The 13,696-nt window shown below is 41.6% G+C and overlaps 1 protein-coding gene and 1 pseudogene across 2 annotated transcripts in view; one reads left to right on the top strand and one right to left on the bottom strand.

The window, feature by feature from the left end:
• MGA (MAX dimerization protein MGA) overlaps window positions 1-13,696 on the top strand; it is a 156,414-nt gene that overhangs the window by 19,310 nt on the left and 123,408 nt on the right. The window lies entirely within an intron of this gene.
• On the bottom strand, window positions 4,561-11,993 carry LOC114903864 (annotated as a pseudogene).

Here is a 13,696-nt window from a genome sequence, read left to right as displayed (position 1 = left end):
CAGGCTCAGCAGCCATGGCTCATGGGCCGAGCCGCTCCGCGGCATGTGGGATCTTCCCAGGCCAGGGCACGAACCCGCGTCCCCTGCTTCGGCAGGCGGACTCTCAACCACTGCGCCACCAGGGAAGTCCTCGTGTTCCTTTTTTTAAACCAGTCATTTTTTCCCCCCTCTCTCTGTGAAGGCGTCTTGTTCCCACCACTTTCTCATCACTTTTCCTCCTCAGTACAGTGGAGATAATAATGTCTACTTTAGGCTTGCTGTGAGAATTGATAAGAATGTAAAGTGCTGAAAACAGTGCTTGGCATATAGTAAGCACTTAGTAAATATTTGTTATTATCATCAACATCATCAATATTTTACAAACTGAAATGCCTTTTGCAGTGTTTTGACAGCCCATAACTACCTCCTGGAACTTTTCCTGGAACTGTGGATTCTTGATTTCATAGACAAAGTGTGGGATAGCTTGAAGTGATACTCTAGGGCTTTAGGATTAAGGAGTGGGAATGGGATAGTCCACAGCCCTGAGCCTAATATAGAGGTTGGAAAATCATAAGAATTTTGTCACAAGTTGCACTCACTAAATTTGGAAAGAGAGGTCAGAGTACATATGTACGTTTCTCCTCCTCCTCCCAGGATTATGCATGTTAGTGTCAATCAGACTGTTTTCCAAGCTGTTAACTGTATTTATATTTTCGAAATGAAAGCTTTTCAGCACTGCAGGTTACTTTCCAGTTCTTTTTAAAGCGTTGTAACTGCCTTTTTATTTTAAATAGTTCTAGTTCTTGCAACCAGCATTTTATATTGCCAGTAAGAATTTAAGATAATTAGATCAATAGAGGTAACCACAGTGCCATTTTGAAATAGAAGATTTGAAAAAAGCAGATTTTTCCAGATTGAAATATTTTCATGCAGAAGCATACTTTATTTTCTCAAGTTCTCCTTAATTCTGTTTCTTGAGTATACTCTGCCTTCTGAGTGGCATGCTAGTAAAGATGTGGATAGGAACAGACATTCTTGTGTCATCTTTATGGAAAATAGGGAATCATTATAAAAATTAATTACTATTTGTTTAAACATTTTTATTTATTTATTTATTTATTTTTCGGTACGCGGGCCTCTCACTGTTGTGGCCTCTCCCGTTGCGGGGCACAGGCTCTGGAGGCGCAGGCTCAGCGGCCATGGCTCACGGGCCCTGCCGCTCCGCGGCATGTGGGATCTTCCCGGACCAGGGCACGAACCCATGTCCCCTGCATCGGCAGACGGACTCTCAACCACTGCGCCACCAGGGAAGCCCAACATTTTTATTTTTGATGAGCCTAAAATTACATGAGATACACTTGCCTTGCCCCCAAAGTTCAGCCTTAATTCAGCTGGTTATTTTACTAGTGTTTGGTCCAGCAAGATAGGAAATCATTCTTACTCTGGGAAAAATAGCCTCCTTTAAGGGATATTTATATGCCAGACATTGTGTTAAGCACTATTATCTAATTTAATCTCCTAAGTGGTCTCTTCATCTAGACTTTGTTCTCTAATAGTATATTCTTAATATAGCAGCCAGAGAGATGCTGTTAAATCAGAGATGCGGTTAAAGTCAGGTCATGTCATGCTAGAACCCTCCAATGGATTCCTATTTCTGGCAAAATAAAAGCTAAAATCTTTACAGTGGCCTATAAGGTTCTATATGATCTGATTCCCTCTTAGTTCTCTGACCTCATCTTTTACCACTTACCCCCACTCTCTGCTCCAGCTCCTTAGCTTCCTTGCTTTTCCTTAATCATGCCTTTTCATTTCTGATTTCCTCTGTCTGGAACACTGCATGGCTGTTCCCTCAATTCTTTCATGTCTTGACTTGAATTTTGCTTTTTGCCCTGTCGTCCTTCTCTGCTTTATTTATTTATGTTTTTCCTGTAGCACCTATCACTAGATAACATGTCAAATCATATATTTATTTATTTTGCTTGTTTGATATTTCCCTTACCACAGGGCAGAGATTTTGTCTATCTTGTTCACTGTTGTCTCCGCATCACTTAGGACAGTTGCTGGTGCGCAGAATAAGTGCTCAGGAAACATTTGCTGAGTGAATGACTAAATTGCCACAGTACTGTGGCATGGCCACTGTTATTACTTTCATTCAACAGGTGAAGAAACTGAAGCCCAGAGAGGTTAAATAATTTGCATAGGGTCACATAGCTCTTAACCATCCCCTTGAATGGCTTTATTTCCTGTTATATCTCATGCATTCTGTGCTAAGTCATAGGACACTATTTTTGTGTGTGTGAATATCACATACATATTCAGGCTTTTGTGCTCATGTTGTTTCCTCAGTGGGAGTATTCTCCTTTCCTGCCTCCTACTGAGGTAGAACTTTATTTGCAGAAGAAATGGTACAAATAGAAGAGTCAAAGAGAAGAGTCAAGGGTATGAAGGTTGTTTGGGGAGGTGGAAGGATAAATATTGTGAGCTGAGATCACATGGTGGGACATGCACATATGTTCAGGGAGCAGTTTAGCTAGAATGAGGTTTTGTTTAGGAGTATGATAGGTTAGAGAGGGAGAGAGTTACGCCCCTATTACTGGGAGCTTTGAGCTTCACGTCAAGGAGCTGATGTTTTTATCTTGTTGCCCTTTGAAGGTTTTTGAGCAGAAGATTGATAATGTATAACACCACTTTAAAAAATACTTAATTTTGGTATGGTGATGAGAATGCTTTGGAGTGGGAAGAGACTAAAATTAGGGACAATGTTTAGGAGATTATTAAAATGACGTAGGCCTTACATGAGACGATAAAGGCTGAAGTTGAGAAGTGATAGTGGAAATAAAGCACAGAGATGAGACACTTAAAGTATAACTTTTAAAATCCAAACTCCTTACAGTGGCCTACAACATGCTGCATGATCTGACCTTTGCCTACCTCTGCAGCCTTATCCCCTGCCACCTTTCCTCTCATTCTCTGCTGTAGCAACACTGGCAGTTCTTTGCTTTGAATGGACTGTTTGTCTTGACTCTAATGTCTTTGCACTTACCTTCTCTTTCCCTGGAATGTTTTTCTCCAAGTCTGGTTCATTCATTTCTCAGTTAAAATCACCTCTCAGGTCTTTCCTGACCACCAGTTTTTTGTTTTGTTTTTTTTTTTGTAGTACGTGGGCCTCTCACTGCTGTGGCCTCTCCTGCTGCGGAGCACAGGCTCCGGACGCGCAGACTCAGCGGCCATGGCTCACGGGCCCAGCCGCTCCGTGGCACGTGGTATCTTCCCAGACCGGGGCACAAACCTGTGTCCCCTGCATCGGCAGGTGGACTCTCAACCACTGAGCCACCAGGGAAGCCCCTGACCACCAGTTTTAAAGCACCGTCTCTTATTGCTTCATTCTTTGTTGCTATCATCAGCGTATGTAATCATTATCTGACTTTAAAAATGTATTTGTCACTGCCCCTTAGAATGTCAATCTCATGAGAGAAGGGACTTTGTCATTTTCACTGCTATATTCTTGTACCTGGAAACGTACCTGGCCCTTACTAGATTTGAAATAGGACTTAATAAATCACCTGGGTTGGAGGAGTCCTGTAAATCCAGGGTTTTCAGCTTGAATATCTACCATTGATCAAAACAGAAAAATCTGGAGGGATTTTGGTTTTTGAAGGCAAGATGGAGTCTGAGGTGGGGGCACGACATCCAGATGGTGTTGTCCAGTAGGCAGTGGGAGATGTATAACTGCACCCTACGAAAATGGTTAGGACTGGAGCTATAATCCTTTTTTTTTTTTAAATGAACTACAGTGTAACATACATATAGAAAAGTGCAGATATCATAAATGTTCAACTTGTTGAATTTTTACAAAATGAGTATACCCTTGATGTAGTGCCTAAATCAAGAAAAAATTATTAGCAGCACTCTTGAGCCTCCCTGGTGATGAGCTATACTTTTTTGTTTGTTTGTTTTGTTTTTGCGGTACGCAGGCCTCTCACTGTTGTGGCCTCTCCCGTTGCGGAGCACAGGCTCCGGACGCGCAGGCTCAGCGGCCAGCTGAGGAGCCCTATAATGTTTTAATTGGTATTTATTCTGTATCCTCTTTGATTATAAACACTTTGAGACAAGGACCATACCTATTTCACTTATCAAAATAGCCTAGTAAGGTGATTTTTGTTGATGATTGCTCAGAGGAGTCTTACTTTCATTAATAGTCAACCCAGGGTGAGGAACTGTACTCTGCAGGACTTTCTGTTGACTCCAGTCAGGCTTTGCTGTTTTCCTTGTCTCCGAACTCCTATAGCATCAGTCTGCTACACTTGATTTAATACTTCATCTATGTTATCTGTGGTTTTTTAGTTTTTTCCATGTGTTCAGTTCATATCTCTATTAGAAAGTTCCTTGAGGTTGGGAACCTTGTCATATACTCCTTCCTCCGTCCCTCCCTCCCTTCGTTCCTTGAAATAGAATTTATTGTGGCTCTCATTATGTACACGTGAGATGTTCTTGCCAGGTGGGCCGGGCTCACTTGGCTTGTATAATACATACATCTGCGGGGCCTGCTCTCTGTGGCTGGGAAACGCCCACACTGGCAGTTCAGTCCACCTTCCAAGTTCTCAGCTTCATGGGGTCCTTGGCCACCTTTTTCTCAGCGCAGTTGGCCTCCATCTCCCGCTGATGCTCCTCTCACTTCTTCCAGCTTAGCTCGGTCTTCACCTGTTGGCTCTCAGTCTAGGCTGGGCACCAGCCTCCTCTGATGTGCTGATAGGCCAGCGAAGGGGTCGCCTTTGTCATTAAGCTCCGGTCCATCCCAGTTATACTCGCTGGCCAGCTGTGTGTCCGCAGGGGGCAGCTCTGGGAGATTTGGCTCCTGCCATCCCTGCTCCCACGAGCCCCTCAGCTTCCCAGCTGCTCCAGTCTGACTCCAGGGCTTTGTGGCCGGGGTTGCCGCTCTGCCCAGCCCAGCTGTCCTGGCCCCCAGAAGTCCTGGTGGGCCGACACAGATTTGGCCTCCTGCTCCAAGCTGCCCCAGTCTTCGTCCTCCCATCTGTTGGCAGCACTGCTGTCCTCTTCTGTGTCCTTGCCCTCTTGTGTCTCCCAGTGGCCTTAGGTCATGGGTATGGCAGGGACAGGGGTGAGGGCTGGGGAAGGAAGTCCCTCGGGCATGGATCTCTGGGGGACGTTGGTCTCGGCTGGAGCAGCTGTGGGGTGTGCATGGATCAGCATAGAGGTGAGGAAGGAGACCCGTGTCACGGCCCAGCCTGTGCAGCTGGCTGCATGAGAAGTCCACTTTGGCCAGCTGTGTAGGGCCCTCTGACACAGACTCCAGTTTGGACAGGCAGCTTCGAATGGCCTTGAAGGCCTCATCCTGCACAGATGTCTCAGAATCAACAGTGAGGCTGTAAGAGGTCAGGCAGGATCTTGTGGGCTTAATCGTTCATCGAGTAGAGGTTGTGGGTGGCAGTGAAGCCCAAAACACCCGTGACCTGGGATGGTGCAAAATGGTCCTTAGTGGCCCAGCTAAAGGCGGAGGTGAGGACCCTGTTTCTGGTGCTGGTACTGAAGTAGAAGCTGATTTTGCCCAGGCAAATGGTGGTATTGCACCGAATGGGGCCCTGTTCGTCCTTGGCCTGCAGCTGCGTGAAGAGCTTCATCAGCTCCACGGTGAGGTTGGCCTCATTTAGCTTTGGGGCCAGGAGCAGCATGGACTTGACCATCTGCTCCTGGGGGTCATGGAGAGCCTACTCCTATAGGGTCACCACGTATAAGTATTGTAACCAGGGAGCAGCAAATGTGCTAGGTGTCTTATTTCAGGACTGTTGTTCTTTACAGTAAAAGTGATTTGTCAAATGTATAATTAAATGCAATTTAACCTTTATGAAATTTTTCACATTCACTTTTTTTTTGAGAAGTCTTCATCAGGGAGTTCCCTGGTGGCCTAGTGGTTAGGATTCCACGCTTTCACTGCCGTGGCCTGCCAGTGAATCCCTGGTTAGGGAACTGAGATCCTGCAAACTGTGTGGCGTGGCCAAAAAAAGAAAAGTCTCGGGCTTCCCTGGTGGCGCAGTGGTTGAGAGTCCGTCTGCCGATGCAGGGGACACGGGTTTGTGCCCTGGTCCGGGAGGATTCCACATGCCGCGGAGCGGCTGGGCCCGTGAGCCATGGCCGCTGAGCCTGCGCGTCCGGAGCCTGTGCTCTGCAACGGGAGAGGCCACAACAGTGAGAGGCCCCTGTACCGCAAAAAAAAAAAAAAAAGAAAAAGAAAAAGAAAGAAAAGTCTTCATCACAAAGGGTTGATTTAGGAAATATGAACATTATATTACTTAATTCTACATACTTCCAGTGCTGTCCTTGTTCTTGTTCAATATTGTGTAGTTATATTTGTATATCTGTTAAGTTTTTCCTTTTTGGCTCTCTCCAGTGCATTTAAAGTGAAATAACTTAGATGTGACTTTTAAGGAATATATTCATTATATAAACCTAGTTGAGTTTATATAATAGCATTATTACATATATTTTATTAATAAAGTTACTAGATTTGCCTGCCTCCCAAGCACTTAAACTCTAAATGGAGAAAAAAAATAGACAAACATAGAATGCTTTATCAGTGGGATTTTGGGTCTCTACTTAATAGAAATTGGCTTTCATTATATACTTGATAACCTAAGGCAGCTCCTTTTACACAGTTAAAAGTCTGAAAACACTTGAATTTTACTAGGTGTGTCAGGAAGAAACTTTACATGGGCTTCTGCTTCGTAGAAATTTTCAGTATTTTAATTTATTGAGTACCTACTTTGTATAGAACCCTGTGTCAGTTGTTCTGAAGGATACTGAGACTGAATTTCTGCCCCCCAGGTGTTTACTAGCTATAGGATGGGCCATGACCCAAGGCACTGTATGATATGTCCAGTGAGTATTGAGGAAACTTCACTGGAGAAAAAATGAAATTACCAGCAGTTGAATAGTCTGGGTAAACTTGATGGAGAAGCTGTGATCTGAGCTGGACCTTGAAAGATGAATGGGATTTTTCTTTGTGCTAAGCACAGTGCACATAGCACTTTATGTGATTTTTTTTTTTTTCCATTTAGTCTTTCCAGCAACCCTATGAGACAGGTGTAGTTTCCATTCCAGTTACAGAAATGAAGAAACTGGAGATTAGAGTGTATGTTTTCAATGATTCCATATATATGTATGAAAATCATTAAAAAAGAAAAGTCTGGAAGGATACACACCCAATTTAAATATTAGTTACCTCTGGGGAGGGGCACTGAGATTTTGGAGGTGGAGGTCAAAAGGAGGCTTTAGAATTTTGAGTTGTCATTTAAAGGAGATGTATTACAAAAGAAATAAGTATTAAAAAGAAAAATAAGAAACATTTTGGAATTAAAGTAATAGGAAAGGAAATCTCAGGAACTAAAGCTTTTAGAAAAGAATAGAGATCTACTTGCAAAATAGTGGGAGTCAGATTTTGACTGGCTCACTGAATCAAAAAATACAGGCATTTATTGGGACAAAACACTTGATCACCAAAGTTATTGAGTTTACATTAGTTTGTCATGGTGGAAAGCAGTTTTTTAACATGATTGTTATATCCACAAAGCTCATAACACTTTTTGGTGCCTTTTAAAAAAAATTTTTTTTATTGAAGCATAGTTGATTTACAACACTGTGCCAATGCCTGCTGTACAGCAAAGTGACTCAGTTATACACATAGAGACATACTTTTTTATATTATTTTCCATTATGGTTTATCACAGGATATTGAATATAGTTCCCTGTGTTATACATTAGGACCTTGTTGTTTATTCTAAATGTAGTAGTTTGCATCTACCAACCCCAAACTCCCAGTCCACCCCTCCCCCCAACCTCGGCAACCACAAGTCTGTTCTCTGTGTCTATGAGTCTGTTTCTGTTTTGTAGATAGGTTCATTTGTGCCATATTTTAGATTCCACATATAAGTGATATCATATAGTATTTGTCTTTCTCTTTCTGACTTACTTCACTTACTATAATAATCTCTAGTTGCATCCATGTTGCTGCAAATGGCATTATTTTGTTCTTTTTTATGGCTGAGTAGTATTCCAATGTATATATATTTACCACGTCTTCTTTATGCATTCAGTGGACATTTAGGTTGTTTCCATGTCTTGGCTATTGTGAACAGTACTGCTATGAACATCAGGCTACATGTATCTTTTTTAAAAATAAATTTATTTATTTATTTATTTTAATTTTGGCTGTGTTGGGTCTTTGTTGCTGTACGCAGGCTTTCTCTAGTTGCAGCCAGCGCGAGCTACTCTTCATTGCGGTGCATGGACTTCTCATTGTGGTGGCTTCTCTTGTTGCAGAGCACGGACTCTAGGTGCACGGGCTTCAGTAGTTGTGGCTCACAGGCTCTAGAGCGCAGGCTCAGTAGTTGTGGTACACAGGCTTAGTTGCTCCTTGGCATGTGGGATCTTCCCAGACCAGGGATTGAACCCACGTCCCCTGCGTTGGCAGGCTGATTCTTAACCACTGTGCTACCAGGGAAGTCCCTATCTTTTTGAATTATAGTTTTGTCTGGGTGTATTCCCAGGAGTGGGATTGCTGGATCATATGGTAATTCTATTTTTAGTTTTCTGAGGAACCTCCATACTGTTTTCCATAGTGGCTGTACCAACTTACACTCCCACCCACAGTGTAGGAGGGTTCCCTTTTCTCCACACCCTTTCCAGCATTTGTTATTTGTAGACTTTTTAATGATGGCCACTCTGACCCGGTGTGAGGTGGTACCTCATTGTAGTTGTGATTTGCATTTCTCTAATAATTAATGATGTTGAGCAGCTTTTCATGTGCTTACTGGCCATTTGTATGTCTTCTTTGGAGAAATGTCTATTACCTTCTGTCCATTTTTTGATTGGGTTGTTATTTTGTTGCATAACATTTTTTTGGATACCAGTATTTTAAAAGTTAGGGAAAAAGTTTAGTTAGGGAGTCCAAGCTTACAGAAAGTGCTCAAGATTTCATTTATTTTGGGGATCAGAATTACAGAGAGTGACTCATTTTTAAAAATTTTTTTATTTATTTATTTATTTATTTATGTTTGGCTATGTTGGGTATTCATTGCTGTGTGCAGGCTTTCTCTAGTTGTGGCGAGTGGGGGCTACTCTTCCTTGAGGTGCGCGGACTTCTCATTGCGGTGGCTTGTCTTGTTGTGGAGCACGGGCTCTGGGCACGTGGGCTTCAGTAGTTGTGGCATGCGGGCTCAGTAATTGTGGCGCACGGGCTCAGTTGCTCCGTGGCATGTGGGATCTTCCCGGACCAAGCCTCGAACCCGTGTCCCATGCATTGGCAGGCGGATTCTTAACCACTGTGCCTCCAGGGAAGCCCTTATTTTTAAATTTATCTCAAGATACAAAGTATTTTCTTTCTCCCTATCTATGGGATGTGACATTTATTCATAATGGTGGCAAGGCAGTGTCAGTTTTGCTTTCCCAGTGCTTTGTTCAAAGTCACATGGCTAACAAGTGGTGCAGGCGGAATTTGAACCCAGATAATCTGGCTTTGAAGTTCTAGATCTCAGCTATCTTGCTACTAAAAATGGGGAGATAGGAATTCCAAAGGGAGAAGCAGAGTTTACAGAGGAAGATCAGTATAAATTATGTTCAGGTGTAGTAGTAAACCATTGTGATAGAAGGGCAAGATATTTGGCAGGCAACGATGGGAGCTAAAAGATTAAGGGATTCTTTGGGACCACAATGTGGATTATTTTGAAAATCGGGGCAATTAATTGGCCCAAGGATGGATGGAAAGGATTCATTCATCTTACAAACATTGTATTAAAACAGAATTTCAGATACAGAAAGGATCATTCTTTGAGATAAGAAGGAGTGAACTGGTAGCACTGTGATTTATCCATCCTTTACAAAGGTTATTTCGCATCAGCTGATCGTTATACCAGATTCTTTTCAAAAGAGGGAATAAAGTTGTATCTTAGCAATTCTACTCAAATTTTACCTGGGATGCTTCCTTGAAAATGTTACCATCACTTTTTTAATTGAATTTTATTTTTTTTTTACCATCACTTTTTATTGTGGTAAATATACATAACATAAAATTTACCAATTTAACCATTTTTAATTGTATAGCTCAGTGGCATTAAGTACATTTACTTTGTTGTGCATCACTACAGTCTGTTTCCAGAACTTTTTTTTTTAATAAATTATTTTATTTATTTATTTTTGGCTGCATTGGGTCTTTGTTGCTGCACTTGGGCTTTCTCAAGTTGCAGCGAGCGGGGGCTGCTCTGTTGCGGTGTGCCGGCTTCTCATTGCGGTGGCTTCTCTTGTTGCGGAGCACAGGCTCTACGCACGTGGGCTTCAGTAGTTGTGGCTCATGGGCTCTAGAGCGCAGGCTCAGTAGTTGTGGCGCACGGGCTTAGTTGCTCCACGGCATGTGGGATCTTCCTGGACCAGGGATCGAACCTGTGTCCCCTGCATTGGCAGGCGGATTCTTAACCACTGCGCCACCAGGGAAGTCCCTATTCAGTTAATTTTATTAAAAATTTTTTTAAAAAAATATTTATTAATTTGGCTGAGCCAGGTCTTAGTTGCAGCATGCAGGATCTTCACTGCTGCATGCAGGATCTTTAGTTGCGGCATGTGGGATCTAGTTCCCTGACTGGGGATTGAACCCAGGCCCCCTGCATTGGGAGCACAGAGTCTTAACCGCTGGGCCACCAGGGAAGTCCCTATTTAGTTAATTTTAATATAAGCATTTCCCTAGTTAACCAACATCCTTCTAAATGACTGCTTGATATGTCATTGAGAGAACATACCTTAAACTTTTTGTAACCCCTGTTGTTGGAAACTTGGATGTTGCTATTACTGTTTAAATAAACCATGATAAAAATTTTGGTGCATGAAACTTTTTCTAAATTTCAGGTTATTTCCTTAGAAGCAATACTTAGATATACCTTCTGATATAGGCTATGAACATTTAAAAGCTATTGATTATAAAAGTTATACATGTTCATTGTAGAACATTTAAAGAATATAGAAATATTATATAGAAGATAATTAAAGTTAGCTATAATCTTACAATCTGTGATAACCAGTCCTTAAACATCTTGGTGAATTCCTTTCTAGAGGTATAATATCTATCTATCTATCCGTGTATCTTATGCATTTTAAAAACTAGTTGGGATGTGTATTAGGTTTCTTTCCAAAGAGATTGTACTGTTTTATATTTCCATGGGCAAAGTATGTGAATTCATTGCACACTTGATAGGATTAGGGATGCATTCATTCATCATTCGTTCAATAAATAAATATTAATTTAGAGTGAAACTCTTGTCTCCATACCTACAATTAACCTCCTTCCATTTTTTTCTTGAATTCAGTTACGATATTGAACCCACTAGTCCTCTAGAATTATACCTTGTGACCGTCTGTCTCCACATTGCTAAATCTATTGGTCATTCCTCATTTCACATAATCTGTCAGCAACTTTGCCAGAGTTGATTACCTCCTTGTTCTTGAAACCATTTTTCCATTTGCTTCCAGGACATCACATTCTCCTAATTCTCCTATGTCATGGTCTCCTAATCTCCCTTCCTCTCAATGGTAGAATGTTCCAGGCTCACACCTTGGTCATTACCTTTTAAAAAGAAATCTTTGTGGGAGTTCCCTGGTGGCCCAGTAGTTAGGATTCTGGGCTTTCAGGGCTTTTACTATCGTGGCCCAGGTTCAATCCCTGATTGGGGAACCAAGATCCTGCAAGCTGTGCAGTGTGGCCAAAACAACAAAAAAACTTTTATTTCCTTGGCTCATTTAGTCTCGTACACTGTTGACTTCCAAATTTATACCTCTAGCTTTGGCCTTTTCTCTGAAATCTGGACTCATATTTGGTTATCTACACAATATCTCCAGTTGGATATCTAATAGGATTTCAAATTTGACCTGTCCAAAACTGAGCTGTGATCTCCTACTGCCCCTAACGTCCAGCTTCTCACCCAGCCCCTGGGAGTGAGCAGTGGTATAGTGGTCATGTTGTGGTTGCCTTGCTTTGGCTTACTTAATTGCCTGTGTGAGTAGCTACAGAAGTGGCTCACAATCAGTACAGTTAAGGCCTTGTGTTTTGACATACTCAGTATAGCTGTGTGGAGATACTTAGGGCCCATGGTGGATATTAAGTGATCTTCTTCCTCCTCCCCCATTACCCTTCTGATATATTTTCTATTATTGTTCCTCTCTATCACTTCTCTTTAGTCCTAATATCTTCTTGCTATCCCTCTATCCCTCAAACACTCTGGGAAAGCTCCCATCTGAGAGCCTTTTCCTGTAATATTCTTCTCCCAGATATGACTTATTCCCTCAACTCTTTTAAGTCTTACGTAAATGCCACCTTTTCAGTGAGGCCTTAACCACACTATTAAAACTTGTAACCCTTCCCTACTAGTCTCTTTCCTGCATTATTTCCATAGCACTTAGTCATCATATAACATGTTATATGTTTTACTTATTTAATTTTTCTCTTCTCCCTACCCCCAGACTAGAATCCTATATAAGCTTCAGGGAGACATTGATTTTTATCTGTTTTGTTCACTGCTGTATCCTCTAGCATCTAGAAGAGTGCCTGAAATGTGGTAGGGGTGATTTTGAGTGTTAAGAACATATTATAATGTTATTTAAAAAGCAAATGCAGCAATACCTTGCATTCTTCCTTTCTAACCTGGACGTGGCGGAATGGCTCCTGCAAAGAAGGGTGGCAAGAAGAAGAAGGACCATTCTGCCATCAGTGAGGTGGTGTCCAGAGAATAAAATATGTCATTGCCATTCACAAGCGCATCTGTGGAGTGAGCTTCAAAAAGAGTGCCCTGGGAATTCCCTGGAGTGGTTAACACTCTGCTTCTACTGCAGGGGGCACGGGTTTGATCCCGCATGCCACCCAGCACACCAAAAAAAAAAAAAAAGAAGAGTGCCCTGCCGGCACTCAGAGAGATCCAGAAATTTTCCATGGAAGAGATGGGAACTCTAGATGTGTGCATTGACACCAGGCTCACCACACTATGTGGGCCAAAGAAATAAGGAATGTTGCATACTATATCCATGTGTGTTTGTCCAGAAAATGTAATGAGGGTGAAGATTCATCATACAAGCTCTATACATTGGTTACCTGTGTACCTGTCACTACTTTAAAAAATCTACAGTCAATGTGGATGAGAACTAACTGCTGGTTGTCAAATAATGTTACAAAACAACAACAACAAAAAGTTAATGGCAATCTTAGAACATGAATAGAAATATATCTAGAATGGTAATTCTTAATTTGGGGGGTCCAAGGACAGCTTTAAAAATTTAATGAAAGTTATATGGATTGCCTCATTATAAAAAAAATTAATAGGTCTGAATTGAACTTCCTAAATTGCTAGTAATGTTGAACATTTTCAGTGGTTTTAAGTAATAGCTCACTTTTTTCTTTAGTAAATTTCCTGATTTTTCCATTTATCAAGTTATATATTTATAGGTATATGTGTAGTTAATATATGTACATGTTATTTTATTTTCTATGTTGTTTGTCTTAGTTTACAAAACTTTAAAAATTTTATGCAGTCAAACCTGTGTTTTCATTGTATTTGTTTGTTTCTAAGCTTAGAAAATTATCCCATCTTCTTCTTCTCCTTCCTGCCCAGAGATTTGATAAATATCACTTTTCTTTTGTTCTGGCTTCTTCCTAAAAGAATGAAAGGGT

This window comes from Monodon monoceros, unplaced genomic scaffold (genome assembly GCF_005190385.1).
Source record: "Monodon monoceros isolate NGI ecotype Baffin Bay Population unplaced genomic scaffold, NGI_Narwhal_1 Super_Scaffold_21, whole genome shotgun sequence".
Taxonomy (NCBI): domain Eukaryota; kingdom Metazoa; phylum Chordata; class Mammalia; order Artiodactyla; family Monodontidae; genus Monodon; species Monodon monoceros.
Note: the sequence above shows the minus strand (reverse complement) of the source record. Positions and strands in the feature narration are given on the sequence as shown.